This window comes from Crocuta crocuta, unplaced genomic scaffold (assembly GCF_008692635.1).
Source record: "Crocuta crocuta isolate KB4526 unplaced genomic scaffold, BGI_CrCroc_1.0 scaffold35, whole genome shotgun sequence".
Lineage (NCBI taxonomy): Eukaryota > Metazoa > Chordata > Mammalia > Carnivora > Hyaenidae > Crocuta > Crocuta crocuta.
Window position 1 is genome coordinate 2,120,443 of NW_027530625.1, and position 20,742 is coordinate 2,141,184.

A 20,742-nucleotide genomic window follows, 5' to 3' on the forward strand; every position below is an offset into this window, starting at 1 on the left:
TTAAAAAACACAGGCTAGTTTAATTGAATAAAGTGCAGTTACAATAGCCATTAATATAGAAAGACTGAGAATTTCAACATTATGCTGCATAGCCTAGAACAGCACACACTAACAGTGTTTACCATTTGCCAAGCATTGTTCTAAATGTAAATGTGTGTGTGTGTGTGTGTGTATTACTTCATTTAATCCTCAAACAGCCCAGTAAAGTAGGAATAAAATTTTTATTGTCCCCATTCTACAAATGAAAACACTGAGGTCCAGAGATGTTAAGTAACTGAGCAAAGATATTACAGACCTAGTAAACACTGAAACCAAACAGAACCTAAGCAACCCTGAGCCAGAGACCACGTCATTTTTTTCTTTTTTAAGGTGGGTTTCACACCCAGTGTGGACCCCAACACAAGGCTTTAACTCACCACCCTGAGATCAAGATCTGAGACCAAGAGTTGGAAACTTAACCAACCAAGCCACCAGGTGCCCCTCCCATGCTTTTAATTCCGAAGAGTTTTGGTTTATATGTTAAAGGGTTCATTTGAAATGCAGAGAAAAATTTATACAAAAACATGTCTATCATGGAATTCAGAATGAAGAAAAACCTTCCGGAAACAACCTAAATGTCCAACAATAGGAGAATGGTTAAATAAACCATGGCAATTATTCCCTTACAATGAAATATTATTCTTCCATTAAAAATATTTATGAAAAAGGGGCACCTGGGTGGCTCAGTCAAGTAAGCATCCGACTGTGGCTCAAGTCACGATCTCACGGTTCGTGGGTTCGAGCTCCGTGTCAGGTTCTGTGCTGACAGCTAGCTCAGAGCCTGGAGCCTGTTTCAGATTCTGTGTCTCCCTCTCTCTGACCCTCCCCTGTTCACGCTGTCTCTCTCTCTCTCAGAAATAAATAAAAACGTTAAAAAAAGTTTAATAAAAAATAAAATAAACATTAAAATTTTTTTAATATTTATGAAAAATGTTTGATGACTTGGACTAATGCTCACAATGTAACAATGGGGGGATGGGGACAAGATACATAGTTGTATCCATATTATGATTCCTAATTATATGAAAAACAGACAAGCTAGAAGGACATAATCTCAAATAAGAAACAGTGGTTATTTCTGATCCCAATGGTGGTGGGATCAGGGGGTTTATATTTTTCTTTTAGTGTTTTCCACAGTGAACATGCATTATCCTACTATCAGTTTTAAACAAAGGTATTTTTTTCTTTTAATCAAGCTGCGCCAAGATCCTCAAGCAGTTGGTAAAAAATAGCTAAAAAGCTTCTAATCTGTCTAACTTGAAGTAGTTATTTTCCTTGGGATAATGCCCTTTGACTTCAAACAACATGGTCAGCACATACCAAAAAGAATGCCCGTTTTCTTTTTTTTTTTTTTTTAATGTTTTATTTATTTCTGAGAAAGAGAGAGAGAGAGCGTGAGCAGGGGAGGGTCAGAGAGGAGGGAGATACAGAATCTGAAACAGCCTCCAGGCTCTGAGCTGGCAGTCAGCACAGAGCCCAATGCAGGGCTTGAACCCACGAACTGTGAGATCATGACCTGAGCCAAAGTCGGACACTTAACCTACTGAGCACCCAGGCGCCCCAAGAATGCCCATTTTCAATTTTAGAAACTGAAATAAAATAGGAGTATTTTCAATTTTGATCAGTAATTATTTGTAGGCTTATTTTATAAGAAAAGAAATAGATTTAACTATTAGAGACCAAAAACTCAGGAAGGACTTTGCTGAAATAGATAATAAGGAACAAAAGTTTGACTGGGGAGGAAGAACAGCTGTTGCTAATCCAACTATTTACCCTTTGACCCTCTATCTGGCCAATAACTGAACAGTATCAATTGTTTTCCTGTCTCATGTGCTGTTTACAATCCCGGAGAGGCATGAAAGGAATTAATAATTTAGCCTAAAAAGCTGACAGCCTTTATTGGGGAGCCCCTTGTCTATGGGACAGAAATCAGAGCAAGTAGCTGTCCTAAAGTCATAGGTCTCTTTACTGTTCCTGTTTTATAGCCTAATTGGCCCCCAAACATAAATCAATTATTTCTCCTGTTTTAAGCAACAATGACTTCTATTCTCTAACTTCCCTTGTATCAAGTCAGTCCTTGTTCTCTTGAGTTTTACAACTACACGGTAAACACGATACTGGAGGAAAAAACTCGGGGAGCAGGGCAGACTGGGGTTATTTGGAAACAGAAGCACAGAAAGGTTATGCTGTTTTGAACTTTTCTTGACCTTTGACTGCCCTTGTCCCTAGCTTATGCTAATGGGCAGGGTACAGAGATGCTTCTTGTAGAAATGAACTTAGCCTGAACCTGTGCCATAACATTGGACTCCAAGAAGCCCAGGAATCATAAGGCGGCAGCCAGAGTGAGAGTGAACAGCTGCCCATATTCTAAGCCTGGCTACCCATCTGCTCTAGCACAGAAAAAGTTAAATAAAAGCCATTTGAAGTAGACAAAGTCAGTTTTTCCTCATCTATTTCCACCACATCCTACCTGCTGTCCCAAACCTGCTGTCTACAACTACTGCCAACCACAATGGGAAATCAGCAACAATGGCATCTCCTTTCCAAAAAAAGCAAGTATGAGAAGACTTTCCCTATCAGGAATTTGAGGGGTAGAGGAGACACTGGGGCCTCTCAATTCCAAAGAGGCATCACAGAGAAATCCCTATTGTTCTCAATCTAATGTGCAAGTCATGAGGCATTAACATAGGAGATGTTATTCCTTCCCAGTCAGAAAGCATGGAGTTTGCAATTTCAACATTCATAACCAACTTAAGACAGCACATGCAGTCCATATCACTTGGTAGAGCTGGGCATGCTTATCCGAACCCCAAAGGGCTGAGACAGAGATGATTAATTTTTACTTCTGCCATTTGTTATTATACTATTAGGTAATATTAGGTTATAAAAGAGAGAGGAATAACTAAACAAGAGAGAAAGAGAGAGAGGAATAAAATACTACTAACTTCACAAAGATAATTTGGGGATTATTAAGAATACTGTCCACATGAGCTAAGTACAATTTTTAAAAGAGATTTTTTTAGATAACTCCTATTCTGCACTGATATATAAAATTATGATTTAATATCTGTTCATTCTCATGGAATGGAGAGGTCTGTAAATCACCATATCTGGCTAGAGATTCTATGCAGAAATGTTAACTGATTTAGGATTACTTGGCCCAAAAAGAAGATTAATAATAATCTTAATGAGGGCCTTTCTTGGAAGATGGGCATGAGTTATTTTCAATTGCTAGTGAGTGCAGAAAAGGAGAAGTTTGGGTATTGCGTGCTAAATTAGAGGTTTAAGAAAATGCTTTTTCAAATAATTCCAGACAAGAAAATACTTCCCAATAGACTGCGGACAGGACCTAGACTTATCTGTTTGTATATCCCTGGAGCCTAGAACTGAGCCTGAAAGAGAGAAAGCAAGCAATGTTTAACACAATTCTCAATTATCTAGCACATTTTATGTGCAGTTCTGTCTGAAAGATTTCAGGGCATCTCAATGTTCTTCCTAATGTTCAAAAATCCAAGAAAGGACCATGACTCAAGAATTAATATTTTCCTCCTCCTGAATGAAGGCTACTCATACGAGAAGGGCAAAGAGAAAATACCATGTTCACTCATAGATACTGGGATGTCAGGGCAAATAGTTTATACTACCTACAAAGCTGACTAAATTTTACGATTTCTAGAAAGATATTTCTATTTTCCTGGTGTTTGATTAGCATTGTGGGACTTATTTTGTCTTGTAATTACTAAGTATGAGTTAAACAGACATGAATTTTTATACTGTTAAGGTGTATGGGAAAAATATATGAAAAGGTCCACACCCTCAGAGAGCAGATATTAGCTAGGATGGTGAGAAAGTAAACTTTACCACTTACCTCAACAGCAGATTGGTGACAAAAAGCCAGTCTTGTGACCCTAAAAAGTACTCAAGAAAGTACTAGAACTAGAGAAATAACTTTATATCATCTCATGAATTCTCAAATCTAAATTACTATTTGACCTTTTGGCATCATAGCAAAATGAGATCTGTATACCTGGATATTCCCATGTCTTATTTCTAATAGCTAGAACCATATCCCAGAGTGGTGTATGCCACATTTTGAAAGCACTGGAAACACAGATGGTTATCTATAATCAAGACAGAGTCCTGAAAAACATCATTTAATTTACCTTGAAATGGTCACCCTTATAACCTTAACCTTAATGTAGATAAAGGTGCTTTAGAAATTAAATTGTGGTACAAAGGTTATTAATTAGAAATACCTAAACCAAGAATAATCCCTCTTTTAAACCTCCTCCCACCTGTGTCATTTCAGAAAAAAAGGAATTATGTTAAAGCTAGTGAATACTTTAGAAAAGTGGTTATAGATAATATGGTTGGTTCTATGTGGCATAAATGAAAGCATAATTTTTGTTGCTGGTTTCATGGGAGGGTGAAGAACACGGAAAGGAGATAAATATTAAATAGAAACTTTTAGCAAACCAACTTCCTAGTAAATGATTACATTTCTGGTCAGTGAATAACACGAGAAGAAAATAAAAGCATAACTAGAAAAGATAAAATGCCCTCCTCATAATTATAAAGTGAAATAAAATCTGAATCAATAAGGCCACCAATGACACCCTTAAGTTTTGTATTTAAAAGTACACACACACACACACACACACACACACACACGAAACACACACACTCTTTTCTTACCCATAAACACTGGGGAACATTCAGAACTTACTAGTGCCTGGGTCGAGCTCTGGCAATTCATCCTGACAAAAACCTAAAGAGAGAACAACAGGAAAAAAAGATTATGATTCATGAATTACTCTAAAGTGACTCAAAAATTCAGACTCAGAGGTCAAATTTGGCTTTGAATCCTACCTCTATTACATTTAGCTACTGTATATCCATCCTTCCCTGAGCCTCCATTTCATCATCATTATATTTTTAAAAACAGAGAGAATAACAGCACTTACCACAAAGTACTGACAAGGAATGAATAAGCATGCCAACATTAGTTGGAATAAAAATTCATAGATTACAATTCAAATATCTGTCATGCTCTACTTAATATTATCAATTATTTTCCAAAAGAAAGCAAAATATACAAAATATGAACTTATGACAAATATCAAACAATAATTTTACTTAAAATTTTACAAATGCTGAAAATTTTACCTACATACACAAATAGAAGCAATTTTCTATTAATAAGTATGCAGTTCAGGTCGGAATAAATAACTCTAAAAGCACATTTCAGGCCCAAAAAGTCTGAGCTACATTTGTCTGTGTGTGTAGCTTAACATACTGAAGAGAGAAATCAGGCATAGTGAATGGCAAACACACTGTATGTGTTCTATACATAGCTGATGAAAGTTCTTTTTCCCAGAACAACCAGCTTACTTTCTCCAGTCTGATTTCGACTCATGCTTAGTTTAAATATCACCTCAGAAAAGGGGCACCTGGGTGGCTCTGTCAGTTAAACATCTGACTTCAGTTCAGGTCATGATCTCATAGTTCATGAGTTCGAGGCCTGCCTGCATCAGGCTCTGTGCTGATGGTGAGGAGCCTGCCCAGGATTCTCTCTCTCCCTCTCTCTCTGCTTCTTCCCAACTTGTGCGTGTGTACTCTAAATAAATAACAGAACAGAAGATGATCTCCTCAGAAAAGCTTCTCTTACCTCTTGTACCCTTGTCTCACACACAAGGTCAAAGAACCCTATTATAATTATAACACTTTGTGCACTCATCAACAAGACATTACTTGTATCAAGAAATTACTTGTTCAATGTTTGACTCCACCATGAGACTGTACTACAGGAGAAGGGACCTGGCCTGTCTTGTTCACAACTGTATCTGAATTACTTCACAAGCCTAGCACAAAGCTGTTAAATAAGTACCAACTATAATATCTTGATGGTCAATTTAAAAATAATGGAGCAAAGGGACACCGGGGTGACTCAGTTGGTTAAGCTTCTGACTTCGGCTCAGGTCATGATCTCATAGTTTGTAAGTTTGAGCCCCACGTCAGGCTCTGTGCTGACAGCTCAGAGCCTGGAGCCTACTTCTGATTCTGTGTTTCCCTCTCACTCTGCCTCACACTCTGTCTCTCTCTGCCTCTGTTTCTTTCTCTCAAAAATAAACAAACATTTAAAAAAATTGTTTAGCCTTTTTCAGTCTGTGTCTCCCTCTCTCTCTGACCCTCCCCTGCTCACGCTGTCTCTCTCTCTCTCCTAGAAATTTAAAAAAAAAATTTTTTTTGTTTAATAAATAATGGAGCAAAAAAAAAAAAAATTTAAAAAGGGGGTCCCTGGGTGGCTCCATTGGTTGAGCATCTGACTTCGGCTCAGGTCATGATCTCACAGTTCATGGGTTCAAGCCTGTGCTAACAGCTCAGAGCCTGGAGCCTGCTTTGGGTTCATGTTTCTCTCTCTCTCTCTCTCTCTCTCTCTCTCTCTCTCTCTCTCNTCTCTCTCGCACACACACACACACACACACACACACACACACACACACACAAACAGGGGCGGCCTGGGTGGCTCAGTCAGTTGGGCGTCTAACTTCGGCTCAGGTCATCATCTCATGGTTTGTGGGTTCAAGCCCCGCATCTTGTGCTGACAGCCAGCTCAGAGCCTGGAGCCTGTCTTCAGATTCTGTGTCTCCCTCTCTCTGTGACCCTCCCCTGTTCATGCTGTCTCTCAAAAATAAATAAAACATTAAAAAATTTTTTTAAAAATAAAATAAACATTTTTAAAAATAAATTTTTTAAATAATGGAGCAATGGGGCACTTGGGTGGCTCAGCAGGTTAAGCATTCGACTCTTGATTTCAGCTCAGGTCATGGTATCATGATTCATGAGATCAAGCCCTACAACATTGGGCTTGTGCTCACAGTTCAAAGTCGGCTTGGGATTCTCCCTCCCTTTCTCTCTGCCCTTTCCCCTACTTGTGCACGCACGCATACTCTCTCTCAAAAAACAAACATAACATTTAAAAAGTAATAATTAAATAAATACCTGCCTCCTCCATGACATAGTGTGAGCTCTTCAAGGTTAGGAACCATGTTATAACCATCGGTAGAGCTGCTTCTATGCCCAGAACAGTTGCCAATACATTATGGAAGGTGCTCAAATGTAGGATGAACTGAACAGAAAACACAACCTTACCTCTAGATCACAGTCACAGAATTAGAAAATCTAAGTCTAGAATGAAGTATGGAAGGTCTGAATGAGGAAATCTGACCTGGAACAGTAGAGTTTGGAAGTTCCTAAAAATGGCTAAGATGGCTGAGAAGGCTAACCTCAAAGCAACTTCAAAGCCTTTCTATACACATAAAGGCGATGGGAATCAGAAAAGTTGTAGAGAGATGCAAGACAATAAGGAAATAACTCATCTTTACACATGAGTTAAATATACAACATCCTACCAGAAGTGAAACTGAGAATAAGCATTCACTTAATGTAAGCTGACTAGAAAACAGGACAAAAGCATGGGAAGGCAGAGTTAGAAGATCTCTCCTCAATTCTTTTGGTTTAGTGATAATGACTTTAGGCAAGACACTCCTTATTCTGGACCTCAGATTCTGAACCTTAAATGAAAGAACTATATTAACAGTCTCAAGAAAAGACAAAACTTCATGTATTTTCTGAAAGCAAACAATATTCTGTACTCAAAGTAACTACATCAAACACAAAGAGGGGATGACTTAAAAAAACAACAACAAAGAAAATACTAAGAAAAATCATACGGGGTGACTGGATGGCTCTGTCAGTTAATAAGCATAGCACTTCGCTCCAGTCATGATCTTGCAGTTTGTGGATTCAAGCCCTTCGTGGGGCTCTCTGCTGACACCTCAGAGCCTGGAGCCTGCTTCAGATTCTGTGTCTCCCTCTCTCTCTCTCTCAAAAATAAACATTAAAAACAAAATAATTAAAGCAGACATCTATTATTGCTTTTATCTGCCTAGCAACCACTCTCCTCTTCTTCTGTTAATGGCATCCTGATTTTTCTTTTAGACTTACCCTTTGACACTCTCAGTCTATATAATCCCAGTAGGATTAACCCTAACCTGCTATAAATTGGAATTACAACAGCACCTACCTTATTAATCTGTTAAAAGGAATAAATGAGGTAGTTCTTGTAAAGGCTTTACATAGTACTTGACAAAGTCAGAGCTCAATATATGTGAGCTACTACTAAATAATTCCTAGGGTCCATCCAATTCAGTGCTGTCAGTGGTAGCAAAAAGTAGTTTATAGCAGAATTATTGACTGATTCATGACTTCATCCTCAAAGACCTGGGATGGAACCCTAATGTCACTTCAGTTACTTGCTGTGATTCTTGAAACTTAATATTTTGAGCCTGTAAAGTGCCTGATGCAGTGATTCCAGATACATCTACCTCCCGAGGAAAGGACTCCTTATATTTGTCCTAAAACAAATTCCTCTAATGGTCACAAGGATTATGGATTTCAGTAACTATATCTACATTCCTTCCATCCAGCCCTGAGACCATTGGTCAATAATGCTGTCTTTGGTTTTAAAGATCATCACTAGTGCAGAAAGCCTTAGGAGATAGGTAAAACAATGTTAACCCTAACTCCTGAGGACAAGTCAATGGAATGGCCAGATCTGGCTACCATTCTCAGAGTCTTGCCCAGATTCTGAGCAACCAGATCTAGCTAGCAAAATGAGTCTTAGTTATAATTCAAATCACTGCTAGAAGTAACCCGAATGTGTGTTCAATTCATTCAACACAACAGCAAATGATACAAGATTTTCAGTAAAAAACAGACTAAGTCACATAAACACACCAACATACAACCCCAAAACCATCTGCCTCGCAAAATAGAACACATTAAACAAATACGGAAATGTTCTGAGAAATCCAAGGTCTTTGGTTACTGACTTGAATTGTTTTAAAAAGGAACAATTCAAGGTCACTGGAGGGATCCTAAAAAAATAATTTAAATAAATAAATAAAAACGGACAGACAAAAAACACATATTAGTTCCTAAGAGAATATATATCACTAAGTCAGTGTTCTCATAAGCAATGTGAAATTTAGTGCAAAGCTTATATTGACTTACCATCGTTTAATTTAGAAAACAGATGCATAGTGAAACAGGCATGGGTCTGAGAGCTGGATTCAAATCCCAAATTTGCTATTTTTGTTTAATGAATTACCCTAGACCTCGGGATAAAAATAATCATCTTGTTCAAATGTTGTTAGATTTGGTGAATATACATAAATTCCCTACTTTGTGGCAACTGATCATCAATAAATGGCTCTTGGTAATTTTCTTTTAATACAAAAAGAAGATCCAGTTGACAAGCTTTTCTCCAACAGGCATTTGGGGAAAGAAAAAGATCAGTGACTCCTCAATCTGTGACTGGCTACAGAGACAAAAAGTCACTGATATTTTTTCCTAGTTACCATTTTGACTATAAAATCATGTATTTACCATAACAGGATCCTTTTAAATAAACTACAAGTATTCCTTTGTATCCAAATGTAAACAAACAAAAGCTATCGGTAATTAATCCAATCCTGAAAACAGTAATTAATTGTAATTATGTGGCATTTACAAAATCAAGTTAAATATTACTATACAAATGTTTTTATTTAATTTAACTTATGAAGGCAGCATGGTACAGGAGACTCGGACACTAGTCAGGACCATTCACCCAGTCTATTTTGAAGCCTCAGCAGTGCACAGGCAAAATTAAGGTAAGGCTCTTAACAGGTATAATGTTGATTCTACAACTCTAATCAAACACGGTATCTATCCCCAAAACGGAAAAAAAAGTAGATCCTTCATGATGTGCCTACCACTTCAACTTTATCTCGTTTCTTATTCCATCCCACTCAACAGTATACACTCCATCCATACATTACTACATCGTAGCTCCCTAAATTCAACATGCTCTTTAGCTCCCATTCCTTTGCACACACCATTTTCTCCACCTGAGCCCTCTCTTACTATTTTGATATCAAGGCTCAGGTCAGGTGTCTAATCCTTTCCCTTCCTTCTCTCAGACACACTCAAGTCCAAGTTAGGTAACACAGACACAATGACTGAACCTATGAGCTTTCCAGGAACCTTTGAAGAACAGGAGGTGGAAAACTGGCTTCAAAATTCAAGAAACAAACAAACCAAATCTGAAAATATTGAATTAAATATTAAATAAGATATCTGATATACTTTTCACCCAGTCACTGCAATCCGAGTTCTATACATTGTTTTAGTGTCAGATATGAAATGAAATGTAGCTCCCAGAAGGAAGTCAGGCGTCTAAATGGGCTTTGAAATTGTTCTGGTTAGTTAGGTGTTCCTACTTTGTGCTTCCACAAATTCCTGTGCTTCCCTGCCACATCATGAAAGGGCCACTGACTGTGAATTCAGGTTCTAGAGAAAAAGTTCTCCACATTCCCCAACAAAAAGCTAAAAATTTTTGCCCAGGATTTGTACAATATAGAAGTCATTCGCTGATCCTCTCTGGTCATTTGTATCAGTTTCCCATCTGCGTTGCCTCCTCTGATCATGATTAGGTCCCCAATGAAACTTCTGTCCCTCTTTCAGTCAGATCTGGTCTCAGACCCATTTATACCCAGCCCCAAAGCTGAGACATGTCCCTGGATCCAGAAAACACGGCTTAGTAAATGTCGAGGAACTGCTTCTTTCTCCAAAAAGCAAGAATACTAAATGGCAATGCCACCACAATGAATTTCTTACCATAATATCAAATTCTGAGAGAACTACTCTCTGCTAAAGATGTCTGCAACAGCAATGCCCAATAGCAATTGATACAGTAATGAAAATGTTCTCTATTTCCATTGTCCAATACAGTAACCACTACTTGGAAGCACTTGGAATGTGACTAGTGTGACTAAGGAACTGAATTTTAAACTTTAATTAAAGTAGTCACATAAGGCTAGTGCCTCTTATGATGGACAATTTAAGACTAGAAAAAGGTCACCCTTCCTTTTAAACTTATTATGCCACCTTTCAGACTCTGTTACACCTTTAAAGAAACTGAAGTACAGAAAGGCTTAGGCTAGTGTTATTTACCATCCAATTTACAAGTATCTACGTTATCAGAAAAATAATTCCATCAGCCTACAAATACACTTATTCCTTCAAATGTTATTAAGTACATACCCACACTGTAGCAGATAGATGGGGAGAGATGAACAAGATGCAACTGGGAGTTAATGCAGAGTAGTCAGAGCATAAATTTTGATATCAGAATAGATTTGAGTTCTGACACCGTAACTTCCTAATTCTGTTAGCTCAGTAAGTGACCTTACCTCTCTGAGTCAATTTCCTCATCTACAGATTGTTATGAGGATTCAATGAGATGACACACTTAGGTCAGTGGAAAGTGCCTGGTAGCTGTGATCAGTATTATTGACAGAGCTGAACAGCAACCATGGGGCTAGAGACATGTGGTAGGAATATGTATCTGAGAAACATATGCAGAGGAAGCTGGATGTGAAAGGCATGAGCAGAGAGCAGAAACAGAATGTTACCTCATAATTTGATTTGACTGAAGCTTCAGCCAGGACCATATCATAAAGAATTTTAACTGCCATACAAGGGGACTTGGGGACTTTTATTCTATAGGCAACAGAGTCACTGAGAAAGGAAACCTGTGTATACCTAGGAAATCTGTCAATGCCAGCCCAACTCTGATTATTTCAATCAGTGGCTCTAAAATTTCAACCAGGTAAGTAAAAGTACAAGAAATTTTTTAAAAATTTAAAAACGTAAAGAGAGAGCTTTGTGGGAGTAGCCAACATAAACATGGCAAATCATCCACAGCCTCTTAAATTCCAGGAACTCTTCCCATTTTTACAGGGTTCTTGCCCAACTCCATCTTCTAGGCTCCTTTTGGTACAATGAATAGATTGGATAGAGGTTGAGAAGAAGTGTGGGGTTTTTTTTTTGGTGGGGGGGGGGGTGAGAGGTAAACAAACATTAGCTGGTCAGACCATGGCCTGCCCTACAACCAGGTTTGCAACCTGTAAGCTAATCCCAGACCTACACAGATAGATACTGAAACACTTTTCTTTGGATTGGCTGAGCACTAAATTCACATCTGCCTCATTGCTTTCTATCCAGTGAGTAGAGTGCCACTTGGGCCATTAGCTTTTGATTCTCATAGGCAACCTGACAAACCATACTTCAGAAATAATAGAAAACGCTTTTGCATGCAGGGACAGAGCACCCCAGGTCCACACAGCAAAAGCTGGCTGGCAGAGCTTCAAGTCTTATTTCCCTTTCTCCACCTACAAATGTCAAGGTTACATTTTTAAAACTGTAACAAAAACAATGCCCTTTTCCTAATGTAATTTTAATGCGAAATCTTAAGGGCAAAAAAATAGTGGGGGGAAGAGAAGCCAAAGATTCTCAATTATATAACCTATTGTACCTACATATTTGCTCAGCTTAAATAGTTGCTTCCAAGAAGTGTCTACATTTCTATGGAAACATTAATAACTTCCATCTAATCAACCTGCATCACCTTTCATCAGGCTTCTAGCTTTCTAATTACAGCCTTGAAACCAGGCTGAAGGCAGAAAAGCTAGCCCAATATGATGACATTTAAAAAAAATAACAACAGTACACACAGCTTCAAGGTTGTGGCTACAGGATGAGAAGGTGAAAACAGTTTAGAAAGGCCATTCGGCCTGAGGAGTTAGAGGTCACTAGTGTTTCTATGGAAATACAGTACAGGCATTTCTCAAAAATCACACATACTGATGAACCTCTGACATTTTTCATTTGTAATTTCTGGTTCTCTAAAGTAACAAAAGGGATTACTGACAATTGTTCATTCAGCCTAAAGAATTTTCAAATGCATACATATAAGAAAATATGAAAAATAACCTGTAAGTTGCCATTTACTGAATCTATACTATATGCCAGGCAATGGCTTGGTGCTTTGCATGAATTCGTACTGAAAGTAGCAACTATTTTATCTCCGTCTTTTTTCCCCTCAATGTTTACTTTATTTTGAGAAAGAAAGAGAGTGCATGCAGGAGAGGGGCAGAGAGAGAGGGAGACATAGAATCCGAAGCAGGCTCCAGACTCTAAGCTGTCAGCACAGAGCCTGATGAAGGGCTCAAACCCACGAACCATGAGATCATAATCTGAGTCACAGTCGGATGCTTAATCAACTGATCCACCCAAGCGCCCATTATCTCTATCCTATAGACTTAAAGAGATTATGGAACTCTGTTACTTTTTATGGAAGGAGGGACAAAAGTCAAGCAAAAAAACTTCTATTCAGAACAGTCTGGCTAATAAATTCCTACCTTTGCACAGTATGTGCTTTGCAACAGCCAGATAGATGGGAATTAGACATTATTTCAAAGAATAAATCCTGACATTCCCACAACAGCAGGGTCTCAGAGTCCAAGAAGAAATCCACATCTTTTTTTTAGTTTTGTTTAATGTTTTATTTATTTGGGGGGGGCGGGGGGGAGAGGGAGAGAGAGAGAGAAAGCAGGGGAGGGTCAGGGAGAGAGGGAGACACAGAATCTGAAACAGGCTCCAGGCTCTGAGCTAGCTGTCAGCACAGAGCCCGACACGGGGCTCAAACCCACAAACCATGAGATCATGACCTGAACCGAAGTTGGACACTTAACCAACTGAGCCATCCAGGCGCCCCAAGAAATCCACATCTTAGATGGGTCCACTTAGAAAGCTCCTCTTGAATAATTCAAGATGTCTATGTCAGAAGTAGCTAGAGTAACTTCACCAACCAAGTCAAACCCAAAATATAAAACTTTAAATTAATGAATAAATAATTATGCAAGAACTAGATGCTTCTGAAATATTTTTGGTTAGTCCCAGCATCAGTAGGGAGAGTGATAAGAGATTTCTTTGTTCACTGTCATTTCAAAGACTAATTGAAAAAAAGTCTTACAGACCAAGGAGTTGAATTTGAACATGGTCAGAAAGCTTTTGAGGTCATCTTAGAAAGTACTCCATACCATCCTCAACAGATGGTTTGATGGAACAGAAGTCAGCTCTGTTTGAGAAATCCATTAGTGAGAAGCAGATGCAACCAAGAGATGCCCCACAAGCAGCAGAATGTACCTTTTCCTTATTCTCCTTGAAAATACCATATAAAAATAGGACAGGGGCGCCTGGGTGGTTTGGTTCAGCTTCCAACTTCAGCTCAGGTTGTGATCTAACGGTTTGTGGGTTCGGGGCTTATGTAGGGCTCTGTGCTGACAGTTCAGACCCTGGAGTTCTGAGATTATGTGTCTCCCTCTCTCTCTCTGCTCCTCCTCAAAAAGAGATAAACATTAACAATTTTTTAAATATATATATAAAATAGGGGTGCCTGGGTGGCTCAGTTAAGTCTGACTTCAGCTTGGGTTATGAGCTCATGTTTTGGGAGATCAAACGCTGCGTTGGTTAGGCTCTCTGCTTTCAGCAGAGCCCACTTCAGACCTTTTGTCTCCCTCTCTCTCTGCCCCTCCTCCGCTTGCTCACATTCTCTCAAAAATAAGCATTTTTTTTAAACGTAAAATTATTTCCCAGTATGAGCTCAGCTATTTTGATACATACATACATGAAAAAGCACATTTTAGTCTACTGTATCCCAGTGATTATCTCTAAGTGTGGGAATTATGGCTGATTTTTCCCCTCCATCCTACTTTTCTGATTAAAAATAGTTTTTATACACAAAAAATGTACATTAAAAAAATCATAAGAACAAAATAATTTGACTTAATTCTCTAAAATTGACCACTTAAAATGAAGGGGAAAACCCTACCATTCTCTAAATGACTTTTAAATTACTTTTTATTAGAAACACAATTCTGGTGGGGCACCTGGGTGACTCAGTGAATTATCTGACTCTTGACTTCAGCTCTGATCATGATCTAATGGTTTGTGAGTTCGAGCCCCACCATCAAACTGTGCAGACAGTGTGGAGCCTGCTTGGGATTCTCGCTCTCTCCTGCTCTCTGTCTCTCCCCACCTTGTGCACTCGCTAGGCTCTCTCTCTCTCTCTCTCAAAATAATAAACTTTAAAACGGTAAAAATAGGGGCGCCTGGGTGGCTCAGTCAGTTAAGCATCTGACTTAGGCTCAGGTCGGATCTCATGGTTCATGGGTTTGAGCCCCACATCAGGCTCTGTGCTGACAGCTCAGAGCCTGGAGCCTGTTTCGGATTCTGTGTCTCCCTCTCTCTGCCCTTCCCCCACTCATGTTCTGTCTCTGTCTCAAAAATAAACTATTAAAAATTTTTTTTAAAATAAATAAATAAATACATAAAAATAAAAGAAACATAATGCTGGGCACTAATCCTTCTGACATAATAGTTATTAATGCCTAAAACTCAGAACCATCTCTCCTCTCTCAGCTTCAGAAATCCATTGTGTATGAACAGACACTTCTCCAAAGAAGACATCCAGATGGCCAAGAGACACATGAAACGATGCTCAACGTCACTCATCTTCAGGGAAATACAAATCAAAACCACAATGAGATACCCCCTCACAACCATCAGAATGGCTAACATTAACAACTCAGGCAACAACAGATGTTGGCGAGGATGCAGAGAAAGAGGAGCTCTTTTGCACTGCTAATGGGAATGCAAACTGATGCAGCCACTCTAGAAAACAGTATGGAGGTTCCTCAAAAAATTAACAGAACTACCCTACAACCCAGCAATTGCACTACTAGGTATTTATCCAAGGGATACAGGTATGCTGTTTCAAAGGGACATATGTACCCCAATATTTATAGCAGCACTATCAACAATAGCCAAAGTATGGAAAGCCCAAATGTCCATCAACAGACGAATGGATAAAGAAGACATGGTATGTATACCACGTGTAAATATGTATATAAGTGTACACACACACACACACACACACACTGGAGTATTACTTGGCAATCAAAAAGAGTGAAATCTTGCCATTTGCAACTATGTGGATGGAACTAGAAGGTACTATGCTAATCAAAATCAGTCAGAAAGACAAATATCATATGACTTCACTCATATGAAGACTAAGAATCAAAACAGGTGAACATAAGGGAAAGGAAGCAAAAATAACATAAAGACATGGAAAGGGACAAAAACATGAGATACTCTTAAATATGAAGAACAAACAGAGGGTTACTGGAAGGGCTGTGGGAGGGGGAATGGGCTAAATGGGAAAGGGGCATTAACGAATCTACTCCTGAAATCACTGTTGCACTATCTGCTAACTTGGATATAAATTTTAAAAATAAAATTAAAAAAATCCATTGTGCGGCAACAAAAGAATAAAACATCTTTAACCTTTCACCCTAGGATCTTTCAAACCTGAAGCAAATCTAGTTAATCATATCAATGAAATAACCCCAAAAGAAAATTTTTAAACTGTTTAAACTTGAAGTCAAGATAAAAGAGCAACAACTAACATATGTTTATAGCACTAAATAAGTACAAAGGATACTTCACAAATGGGATTAAAGGTAGAAAATTCCTACTGCTTCTTAGATGCTAAACTTTCCTACATCCTAAAATTAAATTCAACAAACACCTAGCAATTTCAATGTATAGGAGCACTGTGCTAGAGTATATGAGGGATACAAGGATGAATAAGGCTGACTACACCTAGATTCTTACAATCTAAAAAGGAAAATAGAAAACTAACTGTATACAAGGAATTACGAAGCAATGTCCTAATGGAGAAACTAGCAGCAGTGACCAAACAGCACTTATTTCTTCGTAGGGGGAAACTGGAAAACAGTCTGATGGCAAGTGGAACTTGCATCAGGCTAGTCAGGAAAGAGAGAGAGAACCTAAACACAAACAGATTGTCAATAATATTCATTAAGCCATGTATATCTTTTAGATGTCCTTACTCTGCTGGCAAATACTTCCCCCAGATGTAGTCATATTCTAACAGATGAAGATTATATAGGTCCTGTCTGACATGTTCTTCCCTAAATGAAGTCAAGAGGGCTCAACACACACACTAACTTTTCATCCTGGGTTAGATGGTCTCCTCCACACACATTTTCACCTATAGGTCCCAACAGATAACCCCCGAATTTGATTTCAGGTGAGACTGTTCTCCTAAAACACAGACCCATCTATCCTAATGCCTAATAGCAATATCTATCAGGATACCCCATAGGCACCATCAAATTAAACTTGCTGAAATGAACCTTTTCTTTTCTTTTTAAAGCCTGCTTCTTCTGTGTTCCCACTCCTGTGCCAAGTTCCAGATACCACCAACTCTCATCCCCTAAGCCAAAGATCCCCAAGGACTTCTCCTATCCTTCCACTTTACCATCTTTCTCCCTCACATCCTCACCCCAATTAATCTAACAATCACCAAAGCATTTTCATTCTTGCTCAAATCTCCACAGACCTAGTTCAAGCCTTTTCACCATGCTAGAATCCTAGACTATTGTAATTGTTTTCCCTGGTACCTTTCTTTGCTCACTTCCTAGAACTTAGATTTCCTAATCCACTCAAAATTCCTCTGTTGATTCCCTATTTTCAACTCCTTAGCATGACATTCACAGCCTTAAATTATAGGAATTAATCCAAAATCTGAAAAGTTACTTTTTGCAACCTTTATTTCCCTGACATCCTGACAGTCAAAAAGGGTAAAAATACAAAAATTCCTATTTCCAAACTCTAACTCTTTATAAAGAGATTTTTAAAAATGGTCCATATCAACTTTGGTGTTAAAGCAATTTCCTAATATTAAGACATCAATAAAGCGATACAAGAGGGAGGCAAGACACCTAACATCAATCCTGCTCTGGTATTACTTCCTCTGTACTCCATTTTCTCTTCAGTAAAAGGAGTAAGGTCTGGTCAATTTTCTTCTTTTCAATATTTCTTTATTTTTGGGAGACAGGCAGACAGACAGACAAAGCATGAGTGGGAGAGGAACAGAGAGAGAGGGAGACACAGAATCTGAAGCAAGATCCAGGCTCTGAGCTCTCAGCACAGAGAGCCCGACGTGGGGCTCAAACCCATGCACCAGAGATTATGACCTGAGCCAAACTCAGACACTTAATTGAGGCACTCCCGGAAAATTTTCTTAATATTCCTATCAACTCTAAAATCTGTGAGTTTACAAAAGTTGGCAATTTTATGTAGTAGGGGGCACAAATCATATAAAGTTAACACTTCAGAGGCTTCCAAGATTCTTAGATTTTTTTTCTTCTTAACTAGAAGGAACCTTATAGTTACCATCCCACTCTAGCACCCATTTTACAAAAGAGAGAAACTGTATAAAGGAATACCATCTGAGCAGCTCTCTGTGATTTAAATACTAATGGGGGTGCCCAGGTGGTTCAGTTGGTTAAGTGTCTGACTTTGGCTCAGGTAATGATCTCACAGTTTGTGAGTTCAAGCCACATGTCGGGCTCTGTGCTGACAGCTCAGAGACTGGAGACTGCTTTCAGATTCTGTGTCTCCCTCTCTCTCTGCCCCTCCCCCACTTACACTCCGTGTCTCTCTCTCTCTCTCTCTCTCTCTCTCAAAAATAAACACTAAAGGGGCGCCTGGGTGGCTTAGTCGGTTAAGCGTCCAACTTTCGCTTGGGTCATGATCTCGCGGTTCGTGGGTTCGAGCCCCACGTCGGGCTCTGTGCTGACTGCCAGCTCGGAGCCTGGAGCCTGTTTCAGTCTGTGACTCCCTCTCTCTCTGACCCTCCCCTGTTCACACTGTCTCTCTCTCTCTCCTAGAAATAAATAAAACATTAAAAAAAAAAAACACTAAAAAATGTTTTTAATAAATAAATAATCATGGTCCTAAAGACACACTTTTTTAAATATTTATTTTTTGGGGAGGCAAAGCACGAGCAGGGGAGGAGCAGACAGAAGGAGACACAGAATCTGAAGCAGGCTCTAGGCTCTGAGCTGTAGCATGGAGCCCAATGCAGGGCTTGAACCCATGAACCAGGAGATCCTGACCTGAGCCAAAGCCGATGCTTATTGACTGAGCAACCAAGGTGCCCCAAGACTTCACAATTTTTGTAATCTAAAAATAGGAACAACAATAGTACTTACAACACATCATAGGGCTGTTGAGAGGATTAAGTGAAATTTAAAGATTTTAAAAGCACTCAAGATATTATCTAGTATGGGGCACCTGGGTGGCTCAGTCAGTTGAGCATCCAACTTCGGCTCAGGTCATGATCTTGTGGTTCGTGGGTTCGAGCCCCATGTTGGGCTCTGTGCTGACAGCAAGCTCAGAGCCTGGAGCCTGTTTCGGATTCTGTTGTCTCCCTCTCTCTCTGACCCTTCCCTGCTCACGCTCTCTCAGAAATAAATAGAACATTAAAAAAAATTTTTTTTAAGATATTACCTGGTGCATAGTAAATATTCAATAAGAGTTAGCCATCATCATCATAGTTGGTAAGTGAAGTCGTTCTGATCTTTGCCTTCCAAATCTTAAATACAAGGATACTTAGAAAACAGAATTCTTTATTTAAAAATGCAAACCACTTTGCAGTAGCTCTAGGGAAACTCTTCCATTCTATGTATGCACAGGGAATAGAGCCTTTTATTAAGTCATCACTCAGCACTATCACTGAGATATTGGTTTCTTAATGAGGCTACTGCATTCATGTGAAAACTGACCCCTGGGTCAACCATTCAGATCTCAGACCAGATGAATGAAAAAAATGATTGGGGCATGTTTAAGAGCCACAGATACTAGTCTATCCTGTTCCACTAAAATCACACTGCACTTGTAAAATGCATGCTTCCTTACAGTTTTTGATACCTGTTATAAATTCTACAGCTTAGAGGTAAAATTCCTCTTCTAGCATTATCATGCATTAGCATTAGCAGAAATAGTAAAGTAGCATTCTTGCTTCCAGATATCTCAAAACTAAGTGAAATACTGAAACTAAGGCTTCCAGAGTAAGAGCCATTATTTGGTATATAGTTGTTCTGACCTAACATTAAGCAATCCTCTCTCTGAATATGCCTCACATTCCTGAATAAGTCAAAATGACCATAATATTCAGAAGCAAGTAATGGCTAACCATGTCAAATGAGAAGAGCATATCTGTAAGGTCAACAAGGCAGAATGAAATACAAGCTGACCTGGAAATTGACGCTGTATAGATACACTGGTTACTTACAGTCCCTACCACATCAGTCTTCATGTTTTTAGTTCATGTATTACTCACCTTTTATCTTGTTCCAAATAGTATTTAAGTAGACTAATATGCTATTTTGCTTTATTTCCTAAAAGACATTAAGTATTAAAATGTCCTCCCATTACACACAGAAGAGATCTGCTTCTGTGTCACATGCCCAGGGCCAGCATTGCCTCCCCATTGGCAAGGATCTGTTCTAAACTCCACAGTATCTTTCTTCAACACCACAAATTAGCTTTGGATTTTGTTCTTTTCTCTGTAAACACAAAGATTCCTTTAAAAAAGAAAAATCATAACCAGTTAAGAAAACAAAAATTTTTAAGTTTTTTTAATTTTTTGTTTCTGAGAGAGAGACAGACAGACAGACAGACAGACAGCGTGAGCAGGAGAGGGTCAGAGAGAGAGGGAGATACAGAATCTGAAACAGCCTCCAGGCTCTGAGCTAGCTGTCGGCACATAGCTCAAAGCAGGGCTCAAACCCATGAACCAACCGTGAAATCATGATCTGAGCCAAAGTCAGACACTTAACTGACTAAGCCACCCAGGCGCCCCTAAGCAAGTTTTTTTTTTTT

At 38.9% G+C, this 20,742-nt stretch overlaps 1 long non-coding RNA gene across 1 annotated transcript in view; it reads left to right on the forward strand.

The window, feature by feature from the left end:
* Positions 1–15,852, forward strand: part of LOC144234872 (uncharacterized) — a 79,285-nt gene extending 63,433 nt beyond the window's left edge. Inside the window, exon 3 of the long non-coding RNA XR_013336104.1 lies at positions 15,409–15,852. This is a non-coding gene — a long non-coding RNA (uncharacterized LOC144234872). The remainder of the gene's footprint in view (positions 1–15,408) is intronic.
* The last annotated feature ends 4,890 nt before the right edge of the window (positions 15,853–20,742 follow it).